The sequence below is a fragment of the Phalangium opilio genome, unplaced genomic scaffold (assembly GCF_054372755.1).
Source record: "Phalangium opilio isolate 3A_F unplaced genomic scaffold, DU_Popi_V2 ptg000002l_1, whole genome shotgun sequence".
NCBI lineage: Eukaryota > Metazoa > Arthropoda > Arachnida > Opiliones > Phalangiidae > Phalangium > Phalangium opilio.
In genome coordinates this window covers 17,063,673-17,087,850 of record NW_028324144.1, presented here as the reverse complement: position 1 = coordinate 17,087,850, position 24,178 = coordinate 17,063,673, and the positions used below count along the sequence as shown (strand labels likewise).

At 31.6% G+C, this 24,178-nt stretch overlaps 3 pseudogenes; all 3 read right to left on the bottom strand.

Moving 5' to 3' along the window:
* Positions 1-22,653: 22,653 nt before the first annotated feature.
* Positions 22,654-22,772, bottom strand: LOC149722066 (5S ribosomal RNA; annotated as a pseudogene).
* Positions 22,773-22,895: 123 nt separating this feature from the next.
* On the bottom strand, positions 22,896-23,014 carry LOC149722065 (5S ribosomal RNA; annotated as a pseudogene).
* Positions 23,015-23,150: 136 nt separating this feature from the next.
* On the bottom strand, positions 23,151-23,269 carry LOC149722064 (5S ribosomal RNA; annotated as a pseudogene).
* Between the last annotated feature and the right edge of the window lie 909 nt (positions 23,270-24,178).

Genomic DNA, 24,178 nt, shown 5'->3' with positions numbered 1-24,178 from the left:
ATTACCTAAATTTCATTCTAATAATCAATATTTAAACTATAAAATTAAAATATACATGAAATTAGAAAATGTGTGTTTAAAAGACCCCACTTGTCTGTTGAAATGACGGTGAAGGTCCCCACTTGTAAATTTATCGAGTGTGAAAAATGAAATTGAAATACTTGATTGAACCATATAGGCTTTGACACTAATTTAAAACCTAATAATTTATACACAAATGTCCCCAGATATAAGGTTGGAAGACTGTTTAGGTCCCCACTTGTAAACCTGAAATCAGCTCAAAACTTAAGTGTTAAGCCTTTAAAAGGTCCGATTACCTAAATTTCATTATAATAATCAATATTTAAACTATAAAATTAAAATATACATGAAATTAGAAAATGTGTGTTTAAAAGACCTCACTTGTCTGTTGAAATGACGGTGAAGGTCCCCACTTGTAAATTTATCGAGTGTGAAAAATGAATTTGAAATACTTGATTGAACCATATAGGCTTTGACAATAATTTAAAACCTAATAATTTATACACAAATGTCCCCAGATATAAGGTTGGAAGACTGTTTAGGTCCCCACATGTAAACCAGAAATTAGCTTAAAACTTAAGTGTTAAGCTAGAAATAGGACTGATTACTTAAATTTCATTCTGATAATCAATATTTAAACTATAAAATTAAAATATACATGAAATTAGAAAATGTGTGTTTAAAAGACCCCACTTGTCTGTTGAAATGACTGTGAAGGTCCCCACTTGTAAATTTATCGAGTGTGAAAAATGAAATTGAAATACCTGATGGAACCATATAGGCTTCGACACTAGTACAAAATCTAATAATTTATACACAAATGTCCCCAGATATAAGGTTGGAAGACTGTTTAGGTCCCCACTTGTAAACCTGAAATTAGCTCAAAACTTAAGTGTTAAGCTAGAAATAGGACTGATTACTTAAATTTCATTCTAATAATCAATATTTAAACTATAAAATTAAAATATACATGAAATTAGAAAATGTGTGTTTAAAAGACCCCACTTGTCTGTTGAAATGACTGTGAAGGTCCCCACTTGTAAATTTATCGAGTGTGAAAAATGAAATTGAAATACTTGATTGAACCATATAGGCTTTGGCACTAATTTAAAACCTAATAACTTATACACAAATGTCCCCAGATATAAGGTTGGAAGACTGTTTAGGTCCCCACTTGTGAACCTGAAATTAGCTCAAAACTTAAGTGTTAAGCTAGAAATAGGACTGATTACTTAAATTTCATTCTAATAATCAATATTTAAACTATAAAATTAAAATATACATGAAATTAGAAAATGTGTGTTTAAAAGACCCCACTTGTCTGTTGAAATGACTGTGAAGGTCCCCACTTGTAAATTTATCGAGTGTGAAAAATGAAATTGAAATACTTGATTGAACCATATAGGCTTTGGCACTAATTTAAAACCTAATAACTTATACACAAATGTCCCCAGATATAAGGTTGGAAGACTGTTTAGGTCCCCACTTGTGAACCTGAAATTAGCTCAAAACTTAAGTGTTAAGCTAGAAAAAGGACTGATTACCTAAATTTCATTCTAATAATCAATATTTAAACTATAAAATTAAAATATACATGAAATTAGATAATGTGTGTTTAAAAGACCCCACTTGTCTGTTGAAATGACGGTGAAGGTCCCCACTTGTAAATTTATCGAGTGTGAAAAATGAAATTGAAATACTTGATTGAACCATATAGGCTTTGACACTAATTTAAAACCTAATAATTTATACACAAATGTCCCCAGATATAAGGTTGGAAGACTGTTTAGGTCCCCACTTGTAAACCTGAAATCAGCTCAAAACTTAAGTGTTAAGCCTTTAAAAGGTCCGATTACCTAAATTTCATTATAATAATCAATATTTAAACTATAAAATTAAAATATACATGAAATTAGAAAATGTGTGTTTAAAAGACCTCACTTGTCTGTTGAAATGACGGTGAAGGTCCCCACTTGTAAATTTATCGAGTGTGAAAAATGAATTTGAAATACTTGATTGAACCATATAGGCTTTGACAATAATTTAAAACCTAATAATTTATACACAAATGTCCCCAGATATAAGGTTGGAAGACTGTTTAGGTCCCCACATGTAAACCAGAAATTAGCTTAAAACTTAAGTGTTAAGCTAGAAATAGGACTGATTACTTAAATTTCATTCTGATAATCAATATTTAAACTATAAAATTAAAATATACATGAAATTAGAAAATGTGTGTTTAAAAGACCCCACTTGTCTGTTGAAATGACTGTGAAGGTCCCCACTTGTAAATTTATCGAGTGTGAAAAATGAAATTGAAATACCTGATGGAACCATATAGGCTTCGACACTAGTACAAAATCTAATAATTTATACACAAATGTCCCCAGATATAAGGTTGGAAGACTGTTTAGGTCCCCACTTGTAAACCTGAAATTAGCTCAAAACTTAAGTGTTAAGCTAGAAATAGGACTGATTACTTAAATTTCATTCTAATAATCAATATTTAAACTATAAAATTAAAATATACATGAAATTAGAAAATGTGTGTTTAAAAGACCCCACTTGTCTGTTGAAATGACTGTGAAGGTCCCCACTTGTAAATTTATCGAGTGTGAAAAATGAAATTGAAATACTTGATTGAACCATATAGGCTTTGGCACTAATTTAAAACCTAATAACTTATACACAAAGGTCCCCAGATATAAGGTTGGAAGACTGTTTAGGTCCCCACTTGTGAACCTGAAATTAGCTCAAAACTTAAGTGTTAAGCTAGAAAAAGGACTGATTACCTAAATTTCATTCTAATAATCAATATTTAAACTATAAAATTAAAATATACATGAAATTAGAAAATGTGTGTTTAAAAGACCCCACTTGTCTGTTGAAATGACGGTGAAGGTCCCCACTTGTAAATTTATCGAGTGTGAAAAATGAAATTGAAATACTTGATTGAACCATATAGGCTTTAACACTAATTTAAAACCTAATAATTTATACACAAATGTCCCCAGATATAAGGTTGGAAGACTGTTTAGGTCCCCACTTGTAAACCTGAAATCAGCTCAAAACTGAAGTGTTAAGCTAGAAATAGGACTGATTACTTAAATTTCATTCTAATAATCAATATTTAAACTATAAAATTAAAATATACATGAAATTAGAAAATGTGTGTTTAAAAGACCCCACTTGTCTGTTGAAATGACGGTGAAGGTCCCCACTTGTAAATTTATCGAGTGTGAAAAATGAAATTGAAATACTTGATTGAACCATATAGGCTTTGACACTAATTTAAAACTTATAATTTATACACAAATGTCCCCAGATATAAGGTTGGAAGACTGTTTAGGTCCCCACTTGTAAACCTGAAATCAGCTCAAAACTTAAGTGTTAAGCCTTTAAAAGGTCCGATTACCTAAATTTCATTATAATAATCAATATTTAAACTATAAAATTAAAATATACATGAAATTAGAAAATGTGTGTTTAAAAGACCCCACTTGTCTGTTGAAATGACGGTGAAGGTCCCCACTTGTAAATTTATCGAGTGTGAAAAATGAAATTGAAATACTTGATTGAACCATATAGGCTTTAACACTAATTTAAAACCTAATAATTTATACACAAATGTCCCCAGATATAAGGTTGGAAGACTGTTTAGGTCCCCACATGTAAACCAGAAATTAGCTTAAAACTTAAGTGTTAAGCTAGAAATAGGACTGATTACTTAAATTTCATTCTGATAATCAATATTTAAACTATAAAATTAAAATATACATGAAATTAGAAAATGTGTGTTTAAAAGACCCCACTTGTCTGTTGAAATGACTGTGAAGGTCCCCACTTGTAAATTTATCGAGTGTGAAAAATGAAATTGAAATACCTGATGGAACCATATAGGCTTCGACACTAGTACAAAATCTAATAATTTATACACAAATGTCCCCAGATATAAGGTTGGAAGACTGTTTAGGTCCCCACTTGTAAACCTGAAATTAGCTCAAAACTTAAGTGTTAAGCTAGAAATAGGACTGATTACTTAAATTTCATTCTAATAATCAATATTTAAACTATAAAATTAAAATATACATGAAATTAGAAAATGTGTGTTTAAAAGACCCCACTTGTCTGTTGAAATGACTGTGAAGGTCCCCACTTGTAAATTTATCGAGTGTGAAAAATGAAATTGAAATACTTGATTGAACCATATAGGCTTTGGCACTAATTTAAAACCTAATAACTTATACACAAAGGTCCCCAGATATAAGGTTGGAAGACTGTTTAGGTCCCCACTTGTGAACCTGAAATTAGCTCAAAACTTAAGTGTTAAGCTAGAAAAAGGACTGATTACCTAAATTTCATTCTAATAATCAATATTTAAACTATAAAATTAAAATATACATGAAATTAGAAAATGTGTGTTTAAAAGACCCCACTTGTCTGTTGAAATGACGGTGAAGGTCCCCACTTGTAAATTTATCGAGTGTGAAAAATGAAATTGAAATACTTGATTGAACCATATAGGCTTTAACACTAATTTAAAACCTAATAATTTATACACAAATGTCCCCAGATATAAGGTTGGAAGACTGTTTAGGTCCCCACTTGTAAACCTGAAATCAGCTCAAAACTGAAGTGTTAAGCTAGAAATAGGACTGATTACTTAAATTTCATTCTAATAATCAATATTTAAACTATAAAATTAAAATATACATGAAATTAGAAAATGTGTGTTTAAAAGACCCCACTTGTCTGTTGAAATGACGGTGAAGGTCCCCACTTGTAAATTTATCGAGTGTGAAAAATGAAATTGAAATACTTGATTGAACCATATAGGCTTTGACACTAATTTAAAACTTATAATTTATACACAAATGTCCCCAGATATAAGGTTGGAAGACTGTTTAGGTCCCCACTTGTAAACCTGAAATCAGCTCAAAACTTAAGTGTTAAGCCTTTAAAAGGTCCGATTACCTAAATTTCATTATAATAATCAATATTTAAACTATAAAATTAAAATATACATGAAATTAGAAAATGTGTGTTTAAAAGACCCCACTTGTCTGTTGAAATGACGGTGAAGGTCCCCACTTGTAAATTTATCGAGTGTGAAAAATGAAATTGAAATACTTGATTGAACCATATAGGCTTTAACACTAATTTAAAACCTAATAATTTATACACAAATGTCCCCAGATATAAGGTTGGAAGACTGTTTAGGTCCCCACTTGTAAACCTGAAATCAGCTCAAAACTGAAGTGTTAAGCTAGAAATAGGACTGATTACTTAAATTTCATTCTAATAATCAATATTTAAACTATAAAATTAAAATATACATGAAATTAGAAAATGTGTGCTTAAAAGACCTCACTTGTCTGTTGAAATGACTGTGAAGGTCCCCACTTGTAAATTTATCGAGTGTGAAAAATGAAATTGAAATACTTGATTGAACCATATAGGCTTTGGCACTAATTTAAAACCTAATAACTTATACACAAATGTCCCCAGATATAAGGTTGGAAGACTGTTTAGGTCCCCACTTGTGAACCTGAAATTAGCTCAAAACTTAAGTGTTAAGCTAGAAAAAGGACTGATTACCTAAATTTCATTCTAATAATCAATATTTAAACTTTAAAATTAAAATATACATGAAATTAGAAAATGTGTGTTTAAAAGACCCCACTTGTCTGTTGAAATGACGGTGAAGGTCCCCACTTGTAAATTTATCGAGTGTGAAAAATGAAATTGAAATACCTGATGGAACCATATAGGCTTCGACACTAGTACAAAATCTAATAATTTATACACAAATGTCCCCAGATATAAGGTTGGAAGACTGTTTAGGTCCCCACTTGTAAACCTGAAATTAGCTCAAAACTTAAGTGTTAAGCTAGAAATAGGACTGATTACTTAAATTTCATTCTAATAATCAATATTTAAACTATAAAATTAAAATATACATGAAATTAGAAAATGTGTGTTTAAAAGACCCCACTTGTCTGTTGAAATGACTGTGAAGGTCCCCACTTGTAAATTTATCGAGTGTGAAAAATGAAATTGAAATACTTGATTGAACCATATAGGCTTTGGCACTAATTTAAAACCTAATAACTTATACACAAATGTCCCCAGATATAAGGTTGGAAGACTGTTTAGGTCCCCACTTGTGAACCTGAAATTAGCTCAAAACTTAAGTGTTAAGCTAGAAATAGGACTGATTACTTAAATTTCATTCTAATAATCAATATTTAAACTATAAAATTAAAATATACATGAAATTAGAAAATGTGTGTTTAAAAGACCCCACTTGTCTGTTGAAATGACTGTGAAGGTCCCCACTTGTAAATTTATCGAGTGTGAAAAATGAAATTGAAATACTTGATTGAACCATATAGGCTTTGGCACTAATTTAAAACCTAATAACTTATACACAAATGTCCCCAGATATAAGGTTGGAAGACTGTTTAGGTCCACACTTGTGAACCTGAAATTAGCTCAAAACTTAAGTGTTAAGCTAGAAAATGGACTGATTACCTAAATTTCATTCTAATAATCAATATTTAAACTATAAAATTAAAATATACATGAAATTAGAAAATGTGTGTTTAAAAGACCCCACTTGTCTGTTGAAATGACGGTGAAGGTCCCCACTTGTAAATTTATCGAGTGTGAAAAATGAAATTGAAATACTTGATTGAACCATATAGGCTTTGACACTAATTTAAAACCTAATAATTTATACACAAATGTCCCCAGATATAAGGTTGGAAGACTGTTTAGGTCCCCACTTGTAAACCTGAAATCAGCTCAAAACTTAAGTGTTAAGCCTTTAAAAGGTCTGATTACCTAAATTTCATTATAATAATCAATATTTAAACTATAAAATTAAAATATACATGAAATTAGAAAATGTGTGTTTAAAAGACCTCTCTTGTCTGTTGAAATGACGGTGAAGGTCCCCACTTGTAAATTTATCGAGTGTGAAAAATGAATTTGAAATACTTGATTGAACCATATAGGCTTTGACAATAATTTAAAACCTAATAATTTATACACAAATGTCCCCAGATATAAGGTTGGAAGACTGTTTAGGTCCCCACATGTAAACCAGAAATTAGCTTAAAACTTAAGTGTTAAGCTAGAAATAGGACTGATTACTTAAATTTCATTCTGATAATCAATATTTAAACTATAAAATTAAAATATACATGAAATTAGAAAATGTGTGTTTAAAAGACCCCACTTGTCTGTTGAAATGACTGTGAAGGTCCCCACTTGTAAATTTATCGAGTGTGAAAAATGAAATTGAAATACTTGATTGAATCATATAGGCTTTGGCACTAATTTAAAACTTAATAACTTATACACAAATGTCCCCAGATATAAGGTTGGAAGACTGTTTAGGTCCCCACTTGTGAACCTGAAATTAGCTCAAAACTTAAGTGTTAAGTTAGAAAAAGGACTGATTACCTAAATTTCATTATAATAATCAATATTTAAACTATAAAATTAAAATATACATGAAATTAGAAAATGTGTGTTTAAAAGACCTCACTTGTCTGTTGAAATGACGGTGAAGGTCCCCACTTGTAAATTTATCGAGTGTGAAAAATGAATTGGAAATACTTGATTGAACCATATAGGCTTTGACAATAATTTAAAACCTAATAATTTATACACAAATGTCCCCAGATATAAGGTTGGAAGACTGTTTAGGTCCCCACTTGTAAACCAGAAATTAGCTCAAAACTTTAGTGTTAAGCTAGTAATAGGACTGATTACTTAAATTTCATTCTGATAATCAATATTTAAACTATAAAATTAAAATATACATGAAATTAGAAAATGTGTGTTTAAAAGACCCCACTTGTCTGTTGAAATGACTGTGAAGGTCCCCACTTGTAAATTTATCGAGTGTGAAAAATGAAATTGAAATACTTGATTGAACCATATAGGCTTTGACACTAATTTAAAACCTAATAATTTATACACAAATGTCCCCAGATATAAGGTTGGAAGACTGTTTAGGTCCCCACTTGTAAACCTGAAATCAGCTCAAAACTTAAGTGTTAAGCCTTTAAAAGGTCCGATTACCTAAATTTCATTATAATAATCAATATTTAAACTATAAAATTAAAATATACATGAAATTAGAAAATGTGTGTTTAAAAGACCTCACTTGTCTGTTGAAATGACGGTGAAGGTCCCCACTTGTAAATTTATCGAGTGTGAAAAATTAATTTGAAATACTTGATTGAACCATATAGGCTTTGACAATAATTTAAAACCTAATAATTTATACACAAATGTCCCCAGATATAAGGTTGGAAGACTGTTTAGGTCCCCACTTGTAAACCAGAAATTAGCCCAAAACTTAAGTGTTAAGCTAGAAATAGGACTGATTACTTAAATTTCATTCTGATAATCAATATTTAAACTATAAAATTAAAATATACATGAAATTAGAAAATGTGTGTTTAAAAGACCCCACTTGTCTGTTGAAATGACTGTGAAGGTCCCCACTTGTAAATTTATCGAGTGTGAAAAATGAAATTGAAATACTTGATTGAACCATATAGGCTTTGACACTAATTTAAAACCTAATAATTTATACACAAATGTCCCCAGATATAAGGTTGGAAGACTGTTTAGGTCCCCACTTGTAAACCTGAAATCAGCTCAAAACTTAAGTGTTAAGCCTTTAAAAGGTCCGATTACCTAAATTTCATTATAATAATCAATATTTAAACTATAAAATTAAAATATACATGAAATTAGAAAATGTGTGTTTAAAAGACCTCACTTGTCTGTTGAAATGAGGGTGAAGGTCCCCACTTGTAAAGTTATCGAGTGTGAAAAATGAATTTGAAATACATGATTGAACCATATAGGCTTTGACAATAATTTAAAACCTAATAATTTATACACAAATGTCCCCAGATATAAGGTTGGAAGACTGTTTAGGTCCCCACTTGTAAACCTGAAGTTAGCTCAAAACTTAAGTGTTAAGCTAGAAATAGGACTGATTACTTAAATTTCATTATAATAATCAATATTTAAACTATAAAATTAAAATATACATGAAATTAGAAAATGTAGTTTAAAAGACCCCACTTGTCTGTTGAAATGACGGTGAAGGTCCCCACTTGTAAATTTATCGAGTGTGAAAAATGAAATTGAAATACTTGATTGAACCATATAGGCTTTGACAATAATTTAAAACCTAATAATTTATACACAAATGTCCCCAGATATAAGGTTGGAAGACTGTTTAGGTCCCCACTTGTAAACCAGAAATTAGCTTAAAACTTAAGTGTTAAGCTAGAAATAGGACTGATTACTTAAATTTCATTCTGATAATCAATATTTTAACTATAAAATTAAAATATACATGAAATTAGAAAATGTGTGTTTAAAAGACCCCACTTGTCTGTTGAAATGACTGTGAAGGTCCCCACTTGTAAATTTATCGAGTGTGAAAAATGAAATTGAAATACTTGATTGAATCATATAGGCTTTGGCACTAATTTAAAACTTAATAACTTATACACAAATGTCCCCAGATATAAGGTTGGAAGACTGTTTAGGTCCCCACTTGTGAACCTGAAATTAGCTCAAAACTTAAGTGTTAAGCTAGAAAAAGGACTGATTACCTAAATTTCATTATAATAATCAATATTTAAACTATAAAATTAAAATATACATGAAATTAGAAAATGTGTGTTTAAAAGACCTCACTTGTCTGTTGAAATGACGGTGAAGGTCCCCACTTGTAAATTTATCGAGTGTGAAAAATGAATTGGAAATACTTGATTGAACCATATAGGCTTTGACAATAATTTAAAACCTAATAATTTATACACAAATGTCCCCAGATATAAGGTTGGAAGACTGTTTAGGTCCCCACTTGTAAACCAGAAATTAGCTCAAAACTTTAGTGTTAAGCTAGAAATAGGACTGATTACTTAAATTTCATTCTGATAATCAATATTTAAACTATAAAATTAAAATATACATGAAATTAGAAAATGTGTGTTTAAAAGACCCCACTTGTCTGTTGAAATGACTGTGAAGGTCCCCACTTGTAAATTTATCGAGTGTGAAAAATGAAATTGAAATACTTGATTGAACCATATAGGCTTTGACACTAATTTAAAACCTAATAATTTATACACAAATGTCCCCAGATATAAGGTTGGAAGACTGTTTAGGTCCCCACTTGTAAACCTGAAATCAGCTCAAAACTTAAGTGTTAAGCCTTTAAAAGGTCCGATTACCTAAATTTCATTATAATAATCAATATTTAAACTTTAAAATTAAAATATACATGAAATTAGAAAATGTGTGTTTAAAAGACCTCACTTGTCTGTTGAAATGACGGTGAAGGTCCCCACTTGTAAAGTTATCGAGTGTGAAAAATGAATTTGAAATACTTGATTGAACCATATAGGCTTTGACAATAATTTAAAACCTAATAATTTATACACAAATGTCCCCAGATATAAGGTTGGAAGACTGTTTAGGTCCCCACTTGTAAACCTGAAGTTAGCTCAAAACTTAAGTGTTAAGCTAGAAATAGGACTGATTACTTAAATTTCATTATAATAATCAATATTTAAACTATAAAATTAAAATATACATGAAATTAGAAAATGTAGTTTAAAAGACCCCACTTGTCTGTTGAAATGACGGTGAAGGTCCCCACTTGTAAATTTATCGAGTGTGAAAAATGAAATTGAAATACTTGATTGAACCATATAGGCTTTGACTATAATTTAAAACCTAATAATTTATACACAAATGTCCCCAGATATAAGGTTGGAAGACTGTTTAGGTCCCCACTTGTAAACCAGAAATTAGCTAAAAACTTAAGTGTTAAGCTAGAAATAGGACTGATTACTTAAATTTCATTCTGATAATCAATATTTAAATTATAAAATTAAAATATACATGAAATTAGAAAATGTGTGTTTAAAAGACCCCACTTGTCTGTTGAAATGACGGTGAAGGTCCCCACTTGTAAATTTATCGAGTGTGAAAAATGAAATTGAAATACCTGATGGAAATATATAGGCTTTGACACTAATTTAAAACCTAATAATTTATACACAAATGTCCCCAGATATAAGGTTGGAAGACGGTTTAGGTCCCCACTTGTAAACCTGAAATCAGCTCAAAACTTAAGTGTTAAGCCTTTAAAAGGTCCGATTACCTAAATTTCATTCTGATAATCAATATTTAAACTATAAAATTAAAATATACATGAAATTAGAAAATGTGTGTTTAAAAGACCCCACTTGTCTGTTGAAATGACGGTGAAGGTCCCCACTTGTAAATTTATCGAGTGTGAAAAATGAAATTGAAATACTTGATTGAACCATATAGGCTTTGACACTAATTTAAAACCTAATAATTTATACACAAATGTCCCCAGATATAAGGTTGGAAGACTGTTTAGGTCCCCACTTGTAAACCTGAAATCAGCTCAAAACTTAAGTGTTAAGTCTTTAAAAGGTCCGATTACCTAAATTTCATTATAATAATCAATATTTAAAATATAAAATTAAAATAATGATTACAATTTTCCTTAATTTAGTAGGAATAAGATTTATTACGCTTGTCAGTTATCGATGTAAAAAATAATCTACGAGAAGGCTTCGAAAATATCGTTGAAATCTTTCAGATTCCTGAAGATAATCAGTTTATGTAATATGGAAAGCTCTTGGAAAAAAACAATCTTGGCAAAACATGCAAATCCAAGACTGCCTGCAGATATTAGCATTGAATCTTAAGCTTGACATATGCAACCGTTAAAGTTATTCTTTAACGCCACCAAGAATTATTCATATGTTTTATTTATTTGTTGTTTGCTACATAAAGTCAGAGTTTACCGCCTTGTACTACAAATGGTTATAATTTTCACAGTAATTGTATATAAGAGTAATAAATGCATATATATATATATATAAAAAAATACAGTTGGTTATAGTTATCACAGTTAAATATATATAAAATTAATAATTCATCGGTGGTAATAAAGTGCAATCTGATGTTAAGGTATTGGTTTTCTTTAGGTAGAAATAAAATTGTTTGATTCATTTAAACAGACAAATATAACTACTTGAATATAAGCATTATTTGGTATGTTGAACATAAAAGAATACTTATTTGAACCTTTAAAACATTTTGGTAAGTAAAATAAGGGTCTAGTTCGTCAAATTTGAGGAAATTTAAATTAAATATGAAGAATATTTGAAGTGGAAATGCTATAGTTTTCAATCTTCATTTAAAGCAACGGAGAGAGCAAAGTCTTAAGTATATGCTATAATTAAAGGATAAAGATTATGAATGTAATTATTATGTTCTTTAAAAATAAGGTAAATCAGCTTCAGTTACAGGTGATCCATCCTCAGTTCAAATAGTTTCCAGTAAAATGTTTTAATAATGGCGTTGTTTTATGTTGCGGTGTTGCTTTTAAGAAAGTCAATTTTCCATTTAGGGGAGAAACAATTAGTGGACCCTCATTAACACTATCCTGAAGCACCGAAATATCAGGGCAATTAAGAGAAAAAAGTATGTCCGAGTTAAGGTCAGTTTTTGCCCCAAGTCAAAAAAAATGATGAAACGTTAGTTAATTTAATATCTAAAATATTTTGCTGAATTCCAAACCGAGAATTCTTGAGATACCGCTCAAACTCTGAGTATAGTTGCTAAACATAGATTTTACTCGGGGGAAAGAGATACAAGAAATCCGAGCTGTGCTTATTAATTAGTTAGCTCATTAAAATTAAAACTAATTGGCATTTTCACTACTTGAAAATGAAAATAGATAATTTGGAAATAATTATAATAAATTAGTATGCATCGGAAAGAAATTTATCTATTGAAAAATTAATTGGGTTTTGTTTTGGCTAATTAGCCTATGGATTTTCAATTAATCTCTTTCGACGATTTTAAGTAAAAAAATCGAGTTTTATCTACACGAGAGAGAATGCATCCCACTACCAGTAGTGAGGGGGGAACTAAATTGTTATCCCGTCCAATGTTTCCTTTCTTTCTCTCACAGTGAAGTCTATGACTCTTTCGTGAATCGTAACTCCCATATTTCGATGTTTCCATGATTTTCCCTTCTTGAATTAATAGTAGTGGACCGGCTAGTGCCCATAGATTTACAAATCCGGAGTCCGATTTAGGAGCAGTGGCAAGAAAAATTCTGAAATGAAACAAAATTTAGCAAGACGGAAGTTTCGAAGCTTGGCTCACTTCTCGAGAATAATACATTTTAGGCTTCCATACCCCTTTATCGAAAACATTAAATGCATTACCAAAGGCGGAATAGGAAGTCTATGGGCACTTTTAAGGCGTTATTTGTTACTTGCAGTTTTTTTGACCTTAATTATACAGGTAAATAATTAGAAATTTGAAATTGTAATTTATTACTTGAAAAATAGATGACTAATTTATCATTGAATTTAACTATTTTATGTCTAATTGCTAATTAATTAGTTCAAAACCATTTTTCTAATTGCTATTTATAATTATTTAGTTGCCAGTTAATTAGCACAGCTCAGCAAGAAATTAACATATTAAAGGTATTCATGTTTTTTTGAGATTTTGAAAGATACAAACAATTTTCACTAGCGCGATTATTCTAAAAATCTTCCTACTATTGAAGCTTTTCATTATTACAGGCTAATAAGAGAAACCTTAATTAATTCTGTGATGCAAGAACATATCAATTTAAGACTAGAGATTTTAAAGAAGCTAAATGCGAATAATATTGCAAAAAATTTCGAGAAGAATTGGTTTGGCATTGTATTTTATTAACGTTGTTTTACTTATTTGTAACAAATTTCTTTATAACGGTGTTTTCATTCCCAAATTTATCGACATTTCAAAATAAAAAATGGCTTGAAAAGAAAATTATTTGTAACCACTAAATATTTTGCTTTAAAATTGCCTTAGTTCCTTTAATTTACCTCCCTTGTAATTTGAACAATTACTTAAAAAGAAGGCTATTAAATATTTAACCCACAGTTTCTAAATACGATTGAAACAAAGTGTTTCTACCTTTTTTGTCTATTCATACATCTAGATTTTCCAGAGTGAAAATATAGTAGAAAATAAAGGTAGGATCCTCAATTATTCATAATAGATAAATCGCGCCGGCATTTATTACAATACTTTTAAATCCTACGACTCATACCGTTCGAAGATCTCTGTTTGAACTTTCCATCTGTAGGCACTGATTGCGATTGAGTCTCAAGTAATTAATTATGGCTTTAAAAACTATTTAAACGCTTCAATTTTCCTAATTTATTATGAATACGAATTATTACTAATTAATATTTTCAATCCACCATAAGGTCATAAGATATGTTCCATAAGTTTGTCACTGGTTACTGAGAGCTTGTGTTGAAGTGACGTTGACAAAGGCTTAACACAGACTAAATAGAAAGATGGACTGGAAAACCGAGTGTACTCAATTCTAGGGTCCATCTCGATAGCTCTCAGTAAGTCTCTAGCATAAGTTTCATACTTACGGAAAATAACTTATTAACTTATGATCCACCTTATTCCCTATCGCCAGAAAATAGGCTTATCTTGTGATTCGTGGAGGAGAGGCACGGGAAGAAATTCGTCTGTCGGCTGCTACTGTAACATACCACAGACGAATTTCTCAATTTTCTTCCAGTTAATCCCCTCCAAGAATCCCGAGATAGCCCCAACTTAAGACGATTGGGATTAAGGTGGATTAGCTGTCATAACCGAGACAAAATAACTTCCCCACTGTTTTCATCTAAAAGTAATTAATCTAACCTTGATATCTCACAAATGTCTGCGGTAATTCAAATTACGCTTGGAACCAGTTTCCATTTAAACGACACTTTAATTAGGATTATTTTAAATTTGTGTAATTAGTCCAAAATTAACATGTTGTGAAGGAATTGCAAAATAAATGCGAACAAACCAGAAGCCTTCCAGAAGCTATATTAAACCCATAATAGGGACTTGGCAGTACTACATCATGCAACGTCAGTCTACCTTCAGTAGTGCTAAAAAACCTACCAGGAGGAGGGGCTTATATAGCTTTCATTCTGTTAAAAAACATACCATAATGGCGCTGGGGGCGGAGTTAAGCCCGAATTGCCAAGTTCCTATTCTTCCAATTAGTTGCAACAATTAATTCTCCTTTTCAACAGAGATTAACGCCGATAACGATGAAGACACTTGTACGCGACTCTTAAGTCACATAACACAAGCCTGCAGTGTACCACATGACCACGTCCACGTTTTTAGTTATTCGTAAACCTTCGGTATAGTAACCCATAATGTACCCAAAGAGAAACGAAGAGTGAAATTTTCTTGTCCACTTTTAAAAATATATTTAGCCCAAGTCCCAAAGGCCCCACGTCAAGTGATGCTATCTGTCTCTGTTATCCGATCTATTTTATCCCTTTCATGCATTATCATTATATATAAATCCGCCTACAATTCGTCACGTAGATTTTCTTGTCAGAAGTAAATGAACTTAAAGCTACAACTCTATGTTAAATTTTATTTTCAACAAGCCGTTAATATAATTTTAAACATATTTAGCCTTATCAAACACAATTAGAAACTCTCCCAGATAATAATAAATACATTTCAACCATAAGATTTCTGGAAATCAGAGGCAAAATTCAAAAATAAACTTTTCGCGCCACGGTAATCTACTTCTGTCTCCTTTTTACCAGTCTTTGAACAACACTCCTACCCCGAACCCGATTTTCATCTGTTTCTTTCATGTACATGTAAAGAACCAACAGTAGTTGGCAGAACAAAACAGAAGGTGTATAATTCTCCCCTACATTCTCTGCACTGTCATAATGGATGGCAACCAGACGAGATTCTCCTCTCCTCTCGTTTTGTTGTGAAATCATAAACGCGTGAGGAAATTTTTTTCTCGCTATAGGATAGGCGACTCCGAGGGGTCGGTCATTCACGAAATCCAACTTAAGAAATAAGAAATCAATAACAAAATCAGAAATCCGGAATGAAATCAAACTTATTTCGCTGATTTCGAAATTTTACAAAAATCCGAAATCAGTAACGAAATAACGAAATCAGAAAATCAGTAAAGAAAAAACAAAATAAAAAAATCTTTAAAAAAATCACAAAATCAGTAAAGACATCGCGAAATTCATTAAAACAATCACAAAATCCAAGAAAAAATCTCAGAATCCAACGAAATCAACAGAAAAATCTGAAAATACGAGGAAATCACAGGAAATACCTCAAAATCCGTGGAAATATAATCCGACGAAATCCGTGGGAATTTATCGAATCTTGAAATGAATCAAAATCCGACGAAATCAAACGATACACGAAGAAATCAAATTGGATTTCGAAATCCCCTACATTTTATCCAAAATATCCAACCCCTCGCTCTACTCCTTACCTCCGACGGCAGCTGACGCGATATATACACTGTTCCAGCTTCGGTGGTCAGTTCGAGCAATGCTAGGTCTCTATGTGATGTACGTTTTTGCGTACTGCCATCAGAAGAAAGCAATACTGATATTTAGGATTTTAAAACGCGATATTCTGTATAATGAAACAAAATATTTGTTCGTCGTTACATAGAGACCTATTTTTGCTTGTGCTGAAAGCCACTGCTGATAACCAATACTGGAACAAAGTATATAAGTCTATAAATCCACAGGAAAAAAACAACAAAATAAATCCTCCTCTCACAAAGACTTTAATAACTCACTCTAATACAAGAAACTTTTTCTGTTATAGTTAAAATATTGATTATTAGAATGAAATTTAAGTAATCAGTCCTATTTCTAGCTTAACAATTAAGTTTTGAGCTAATTTCAGGTTTACAAGTGGGGACCTAAACCGTCTTCCTACCTTATATCTGGGGACATTTGTGTATAAACTATTAGATTTTGAATTAGTTTCAAAGTCTATATGATTCCATCAAGTATTTCATTTTTCACACTCGATAAATTTACAAGTGGGGACCTTCACTGTCATTTCAACTGACAAGTGGGGTCTTTTAAACACACATTTTCAAATTTCATGTATATTATTACTTTATAGTTAAAATATTGATTATCAGAATGAAATTTAAGTAATCAGTCCTATTTCTAGCTTAACACTTAAGTTTTGAGCTAATTTCAGGTTTACAAGTGGGGACCTAAACCGTCTTCCTACCTTATATCTGGGGACATTTGTGTACAAATTATTAGGTTTTAAATTAGTGTCAAAGCCTATATGGTTCAATCAAGTATTTCAATTTCATTTTTCACACTCGATAAATTTACAAGTGGGGACCTTCACCGTCATTTCAACAGACAAGTGGGGTCTTTTAAACACACATTTTCTAATTTCATGTATATTTTAATTTTATAGTTTAAATATTGATTATCAGAATGAAATTTAAGTAATCAGTCCTATTTCTAGCTTAACACTTAAGTTTTGAGCTAATTTCAGGTTTACAAGTAGGGACCTAAACAGTCTTCCAACCTTATATCTGGGGACATTTGTGTATAAATTATTAGATTTTGTATTAGTGTCGAAGCCTATATGGTTCCATCAGGTATTTCAATTTCATTTTTCACACTCGATAAATTTACAAGTGGGGACCTTCACCGTCATTTGAACAGACAAGTGGGGTCTTTTAAACACACATTTTCTAATTTCAGGTATATTTAAATTTATAGTTTTAATATTGATTATTATAATGATATTTAGGTAATCGGACCTTTGAAAGGCTTAACACTTAAGTTTTGAGCTGGGACCCTATTCTCTAACTACATTTGGATCGTTCCTAATCCAAATGATTTGGATTTGGGGTCGGCTCATCCCCAAATGACACTAATCCGTATTCTGTAACTCCAAATCCCTTTTCATTTGGTTCAAACCCTATCCAAACATTTGGCAAGCCAAATGGCCGGCCAAATCGTCATTTGGATAGCTCTTTTCCCCATTTTCACCCCGTTTGCGGCCGCCATTTTTTTATGAGGGGAAAAAATTTGAGAGTGGGTTCTTTTTCGTGGTCATTTTCATATTTTTTGAGGATTTGTTTATGGATGGATTTTAAATATAATATAAAGTAGGTTTCAAGCTTTAATATAAGCCTAATATCATAATTTTCCACCTTTTTATTGTCCCACAATCTATTTCTAAACTTGGCCCTTTTTTTAAGGCGGTGAAATTGCGCTAAGCCTTGGCTTACGTTAATTTTTGCCATTTAAATGTTTGCCTCTCGTTGCCCGTTTTTTTTTTTTTTTTTGTTCCAGGTTTATTTATTTATTTAAGGGCTAGGGCTTAGTAGCCTTACAGCTCCAAAACACGCTTAAAAAGATAATTGATAATAGTACTTCTTTTTTTTTTTTTTTTAAATTTCATATTTACAAAATATCACAAGGATTGACAAGATTTATCACTAGGTTGCTTATAATAGGAATTTCTAACACTGAAATTTTAAAAATAATTTTACAAGTTTAAATGAATACGTAGTTTTCTCTTAAAAATATTAATAGAACGAACAGACAAAAAAAAAAATTTTGAATTTCGTTCCCTCGAAGACACCCCCTTTAACGGGGAGGAGGCTTTTTCTTTATCGTCTTCCCCGAAAACAGCTGTAGAGAGAAATGTTATTTACTAAAAATGTATGCGGTCAGTGTGTTGTTTTTGCATTTTAATGTTTCTAATCGTGGTGCGCGTCGAGGTTTACGAATCCAACGTGTGTTGCGAAATGAAAATCAAGGGTGGATACTATATGATCTATGCTTTAAAAGGAATTTGACGGCGACATGCAGCCAAGCAAAACGGTATTAGGCCTTGCCAAAAGTTGACAGCTATAGTAAGCCTTCATCAGATTATCACATGTCATATGATATAAGAAATTGACCCTCGAATATCCTGTGACTAGGAGATGGTTATAAAGTTACCAACTCTCGATTTTGGAGGTAGATACTGTCTAGTGACACTTAAAGTAACGATTTAATCTTAGAAACAGACTACCATCATAAGCCCAATATCGTAAATTAACCTATGTTGATATCAAAGCTTAACTCAATGAATCTTCAATATCAACATCAAAAATTATCTACTGAAAGAGATATCTACTTATATTCCATTCAAATTTCTCGCAACATTTCAAATTAACGAATAGAAATGTGCAAATGAAGTTCAAACCGATTAATCGGGCAAATTGCTATATTGGTCACCATTACCGATCACAGATAGATTTGCGTCCTTCAGTAGTGTTTATTATGCTTGTAAAATGGTAAGCGAAATCTGTGATTAAAGTTTAAAATAGACATGAGCAAAATGTGCTTCAAGTCATATCAACTCGATTACCGAATATCTAAATTTGACCAAAATTAACAAAATATTCTCTTCATGATTAAAAATCTTGTTTGAAGCAGCAAGCCATCTAATCCTTATTTACCTTCTTTTGGAAAAAAATAGGTTGATACCTCTTTCAGTAGATGATTCATTGATATTTCAGTTTCATTGAGTTTAAAAAAAATTGCTTCCACCATTGGTTAATTTACAATATTGACCAATCGACAATCACAAATTTTACTAACTAAATTAAAAAAAAAACGGTTCAAAACTTTATTAGTTTTGAAACGAGTTAAATTCTAATATTAAACATATGTACTAGTTAATTCCTCGTAGGTAATTAATTTATTGCCTTAGTGAAATTAATTTTGAATTTTATATACACAAAATAAATGTTTACTTGTAAAATTTAAATGTAAAATGTGTGCATTATTTCCCAATTAATAAAAGATATCCACCTATTTTTCATTCAAATTAATTTCCCACTTAATATTAATTAGGCCTAATAAGCTTAAACTATCAAATTAATTTCCCACTTAATATTAATTAGGCCTAATAAGCTTAAACTATCAAATTAAGAGGTTTCTTAATTGTACAAAATTATTACAATCTAACATGCAAAAATCCAAGGCTTAAAAACATTTTACTTTTATATTAAACGCTGCAAAAGAATTGACCAATAAACGCTAAGTAAAATTACGTAATGAAAGAGGAAGTGACGTACATTTGGTTTGGATAAAGGTTTGGCGGGAGATCCAAATGTCGATTTGGATTTGGGTTAGAGAATACGGTTTTAAGCGCCCTATCCAAATGGAGCCGATCCAAACGTTTAGATTTGGATCATCGTCCAAATGATTTAGATTTTTAGAGAATAGGCTCCCAGATTTCAGGTTTACAAGTGGGGACCTAAACAGTCTTCCAACCTTATATCTGGGGACATTTGTGTATAAATTATTAGGTTTTAAATTAGTGTCAAAGCCTATATATTTCCATCAGGTATTTCAATTTCATTTTTCACACTCGATAAATTTACAAGTGGGGACCTTCACCGTCATTTCAACAGACAAGTGGGGTCTTTTAAACACACATTTTCTAATTTCATGTATATTTTAATTTTATAGTTTAAATATTGATTATCAGAATGAAATTTAAGTAATCAGTCCTATTTCTAGCTTAACACTTAAGTTTTGAGCTAATTTCAGGTTTACAAGTGGGGACCTAAACAGTCTTCCAACCTTATATCTGGGGACATTTGTGTATAAATTATTAGATTTTGTACTAGTGTCGAAGCCTATATGGTTCCATCAGGTATTTCAATTTCATTTCTCACACTCGATAAATTTACAAGTGGGGACCTTCACCGTCATTTCAACAGACAAGTGGGGTCTTTTAAACACACATTTTCTAATTTCATGTATATTTTAATTTTATATTTTAAATATTGATTATTATAATGAAATTTAGGTAATCGGACCTTTTAAAGGCTTAACACTTAAATTTTGAGCTGATTTCAGGTTTACAAGTGGGGACCTAAACAGTCTTCCAACCTTATATCTGGGGACATTTGTGTATAAATTATTAGGTTTTAAATTAGTGTCAAAGCCTATATATTTCCATCAGGTATTTCAATTTCATTTTTCACACTCGATAAATTTACAAGTGGGGACCTTCACAGTCATTTCAACAGACAAGTTGGGTCTTTTAAACACACATTTTCTAATTTCATGTATATTTTAATTTTATAGTTTAAATATTGATTATTATAATGATATTTAGGTAATCGGACCTTTGAAAGGCTTAACACTTAAATTTTGAGCTGATTTCAGGTTTACAAGTGGGGACCTAAACAGTCTTCCAACCTTATATCTGGGGACATTTGTGTATAAATTATTAGGTTTTAAATTAGTGTCAAAGCCTATATATTTCCATCAGGTATTTCAATTTCATTTTTCACACTCGATAAATTTACAAGTGGGGACCTTCACCGTCATTTCAACAGACAAGTGGGGTCTTTTAAACACACATTTTCTAATTTCATGTATATTTTAATTTTATAGTTTAAATATTGATTATCAGAATGAAATTTAAGTAATCAGTCCTATTTCTAGCTTAACACTTAAGTTTTGAGCTAATTTCAGGTTTACAAGTGGGGACCTAAACCGTCTTCCTACCATATATCTGGGGACATTTGTGTATAAATTTTTAGATTTTGAATTAGTGTCAAAGCCTATATGGTTACATCAAGTATTTCAAGATAATTTTTCACACTCGATAAATTTACAAGTGGGGACCTTGGCTGTCATTTCAACAGACAAGTGGGGTCTTTTATACACACATTTTCTAAATACATGTATATTATACTTTTGTAATTAAAATGTAGATTATTATGATGAAATTTTAGAAATAGGATCTTTACGGTTCCTTCAAATATTTGAAGATATTTTTTTAAACTAGAAAATTTTACAAGTGGGGACCTTCGCTGTCATTTCAACGGACAAGTGGGGTCGTTAATATACATGTTTTCAAGATTCATTTTAATTCACTTTTTTTTAATTAAAATATTGATAATTATGATGAAATTTACATTATATGTAACGTTAGTCCCATTTTAAAATGTGGGGAACTTGGCCATCTTTTTAATGTACATCTGGGGACATACAGTTTTTTAAATCGAGTTAATGTTTTAAACGAAGTTAATTTAATGACGCCTAAAGAATTAGGAAAAGTAGTTTTCGTACGTCAAGTGTAATTAAATTATGAAAAAATCACCGTTCGGTCTGTGAGATACAAGATTTTATATTGTTATCGCAGAATAATGTATATTTTGTATTTCTAAAGTAGCGACATCTATCTGTGCTTATTGTAATGAAAACCCATTTTTGAGCCCCCACATGTACGCCGAAGAGACCATATGGTCCTCATTTCGTACAACTGGGTACCCGGGTGTGTGAAAACCTCTGGCGACATCTCTCGGATATGTGTTAATTTCCATGGTCCCCACTTGTAATGTGAAAAGACCAAGTACCTTACAAGTGGGGACTTTTTTAAAAAAATTAATTTGGGCTCTAATTAGTCTAATTATATCATTTATCTAATTACTTACATGTGAGGACTTTAAAATGTCCCCACATGTAAGTCGGGTCCCCACTATGTGGGTGAAAAGATTGTCAGAATCCCCACTTGTCAATCGTATACAGACGCACCCACACACACACACACACACACACAGACACGTCGAAATTAGAACCTCTCCGTGACATACGTCACTCGGAGAGGTAAAAAGTGAAAAAACGGCACGCAGTGTTCCTAAGTGGTCTCCCTCCCAAGTACTGACTGCGCTCAACGCTGCTTAACTTCGGTTATCGGACGAGAACCGGTGTATTCAGCGTGATATGGCCGTTGCCGAGAGTGCAAGTTAATAATTTGAATTTAATTAACTTTCATCTTTATAAAACAATAACAAAAATGAAGATATGTTTGCTTTTTTCATATCTATTAAAATTTAAAAGATTAAAAAAAAGTGAAAAAGCCAACGGCACGCAGTGTTCCTAAGTGGTCTCCATCCCAAGTACTGACTGCGCTCGACGCTGCTTAACTTCGGTGATCGGACGAGAACCGCTGTATTCAGCGTGATATGGTCGTTGCCGAGAGTGCTAGTTAATAATTCGAATTTAAATTAAGTGAGACAAATTAACCATCATCTTTTTAAAACAAAAACAAAAAGAAAATAAGTTTGCCTTTTTCAAATCTATTGGAATTTAAAAGAGGAAAAAAAGTGAAAAAGCCAACGGCACGCAGTGTACCTAAGTGGTCTCCCTCCCAAGTAGTGACTGCGCTCGACGCTGCTTAACTTCGGTTTTCGGACGAAAACCGGTGTATTCAGCGTGATATGGCCGTTGCCGAGAGTGCTAGTTAATAATTTGAATTTAATTAACTTTCATCTTTATAAAACAATAACAAAAAGAAGATATGTGTGCTTTTTTCAAATCGGGTGGAATTTAAAAGAGGAAACAAAAGTGAAAAACCAACGGCACGCAGTATTCCCAAGTACTGACTGCGCTCGACGCTGCTATCGTCGGCGATCGGACGAGAACCGGTGTTCTCAGCGTGATTTGCCCGTTGCCGAGAGTGCTAGTTAAAAATTCGAATTTAGATTAAGTGAGACAAATTAACCTTCATCTTTATAAAACAATAACAAAAAGAAGATATGTTTGCTTTTTTCATATCGGGTGGAATTTAAAAGAGGAAACAAAAGTGAAAAAGCCAACGGCACGCAGTATTCCCAAGTACTGACTGCGCTCGACGCTGCTAACGTCGGCGATCGGACGAGAACCGGTGTTCTCAGCGTGATATGGCCGTTGCCGAGAGTGCTAGTTAAAAATTCGAATTTAAATTAAGTTAGACAAATTAACCTTCATCTTTATAAAACAATAACAAAAAGAAGATATGTTTGCTTTTTTCATATCGGGTGGAATTTAAAAGAGGAAACAAAAGTGAAAAAGCCAACGGCACGCAGTATTCCCAAGTACTGACTGCGCTCGACGCTGCTAACGTCGGCGATCGGACGAGAACCGGTGTTCTCAGCGTGATATGGCCGTTGCCGAGAGTGCTAGATAATAATTCGAATTTAAATTAAGTGAGACAAATTAACCTTCATCTTTTTAAAACAATAACAAAAAGAAAATATGTTTGCTTTTTTCATATCTATTGGATAGTATTCCCAGTCAGTACTTGGGAATACTGCGTGCCGTTGGCTTTTTCACTTTTGTTTCCTCTATTAAATTCCACCCGATATGAAAAAAGCAAACAT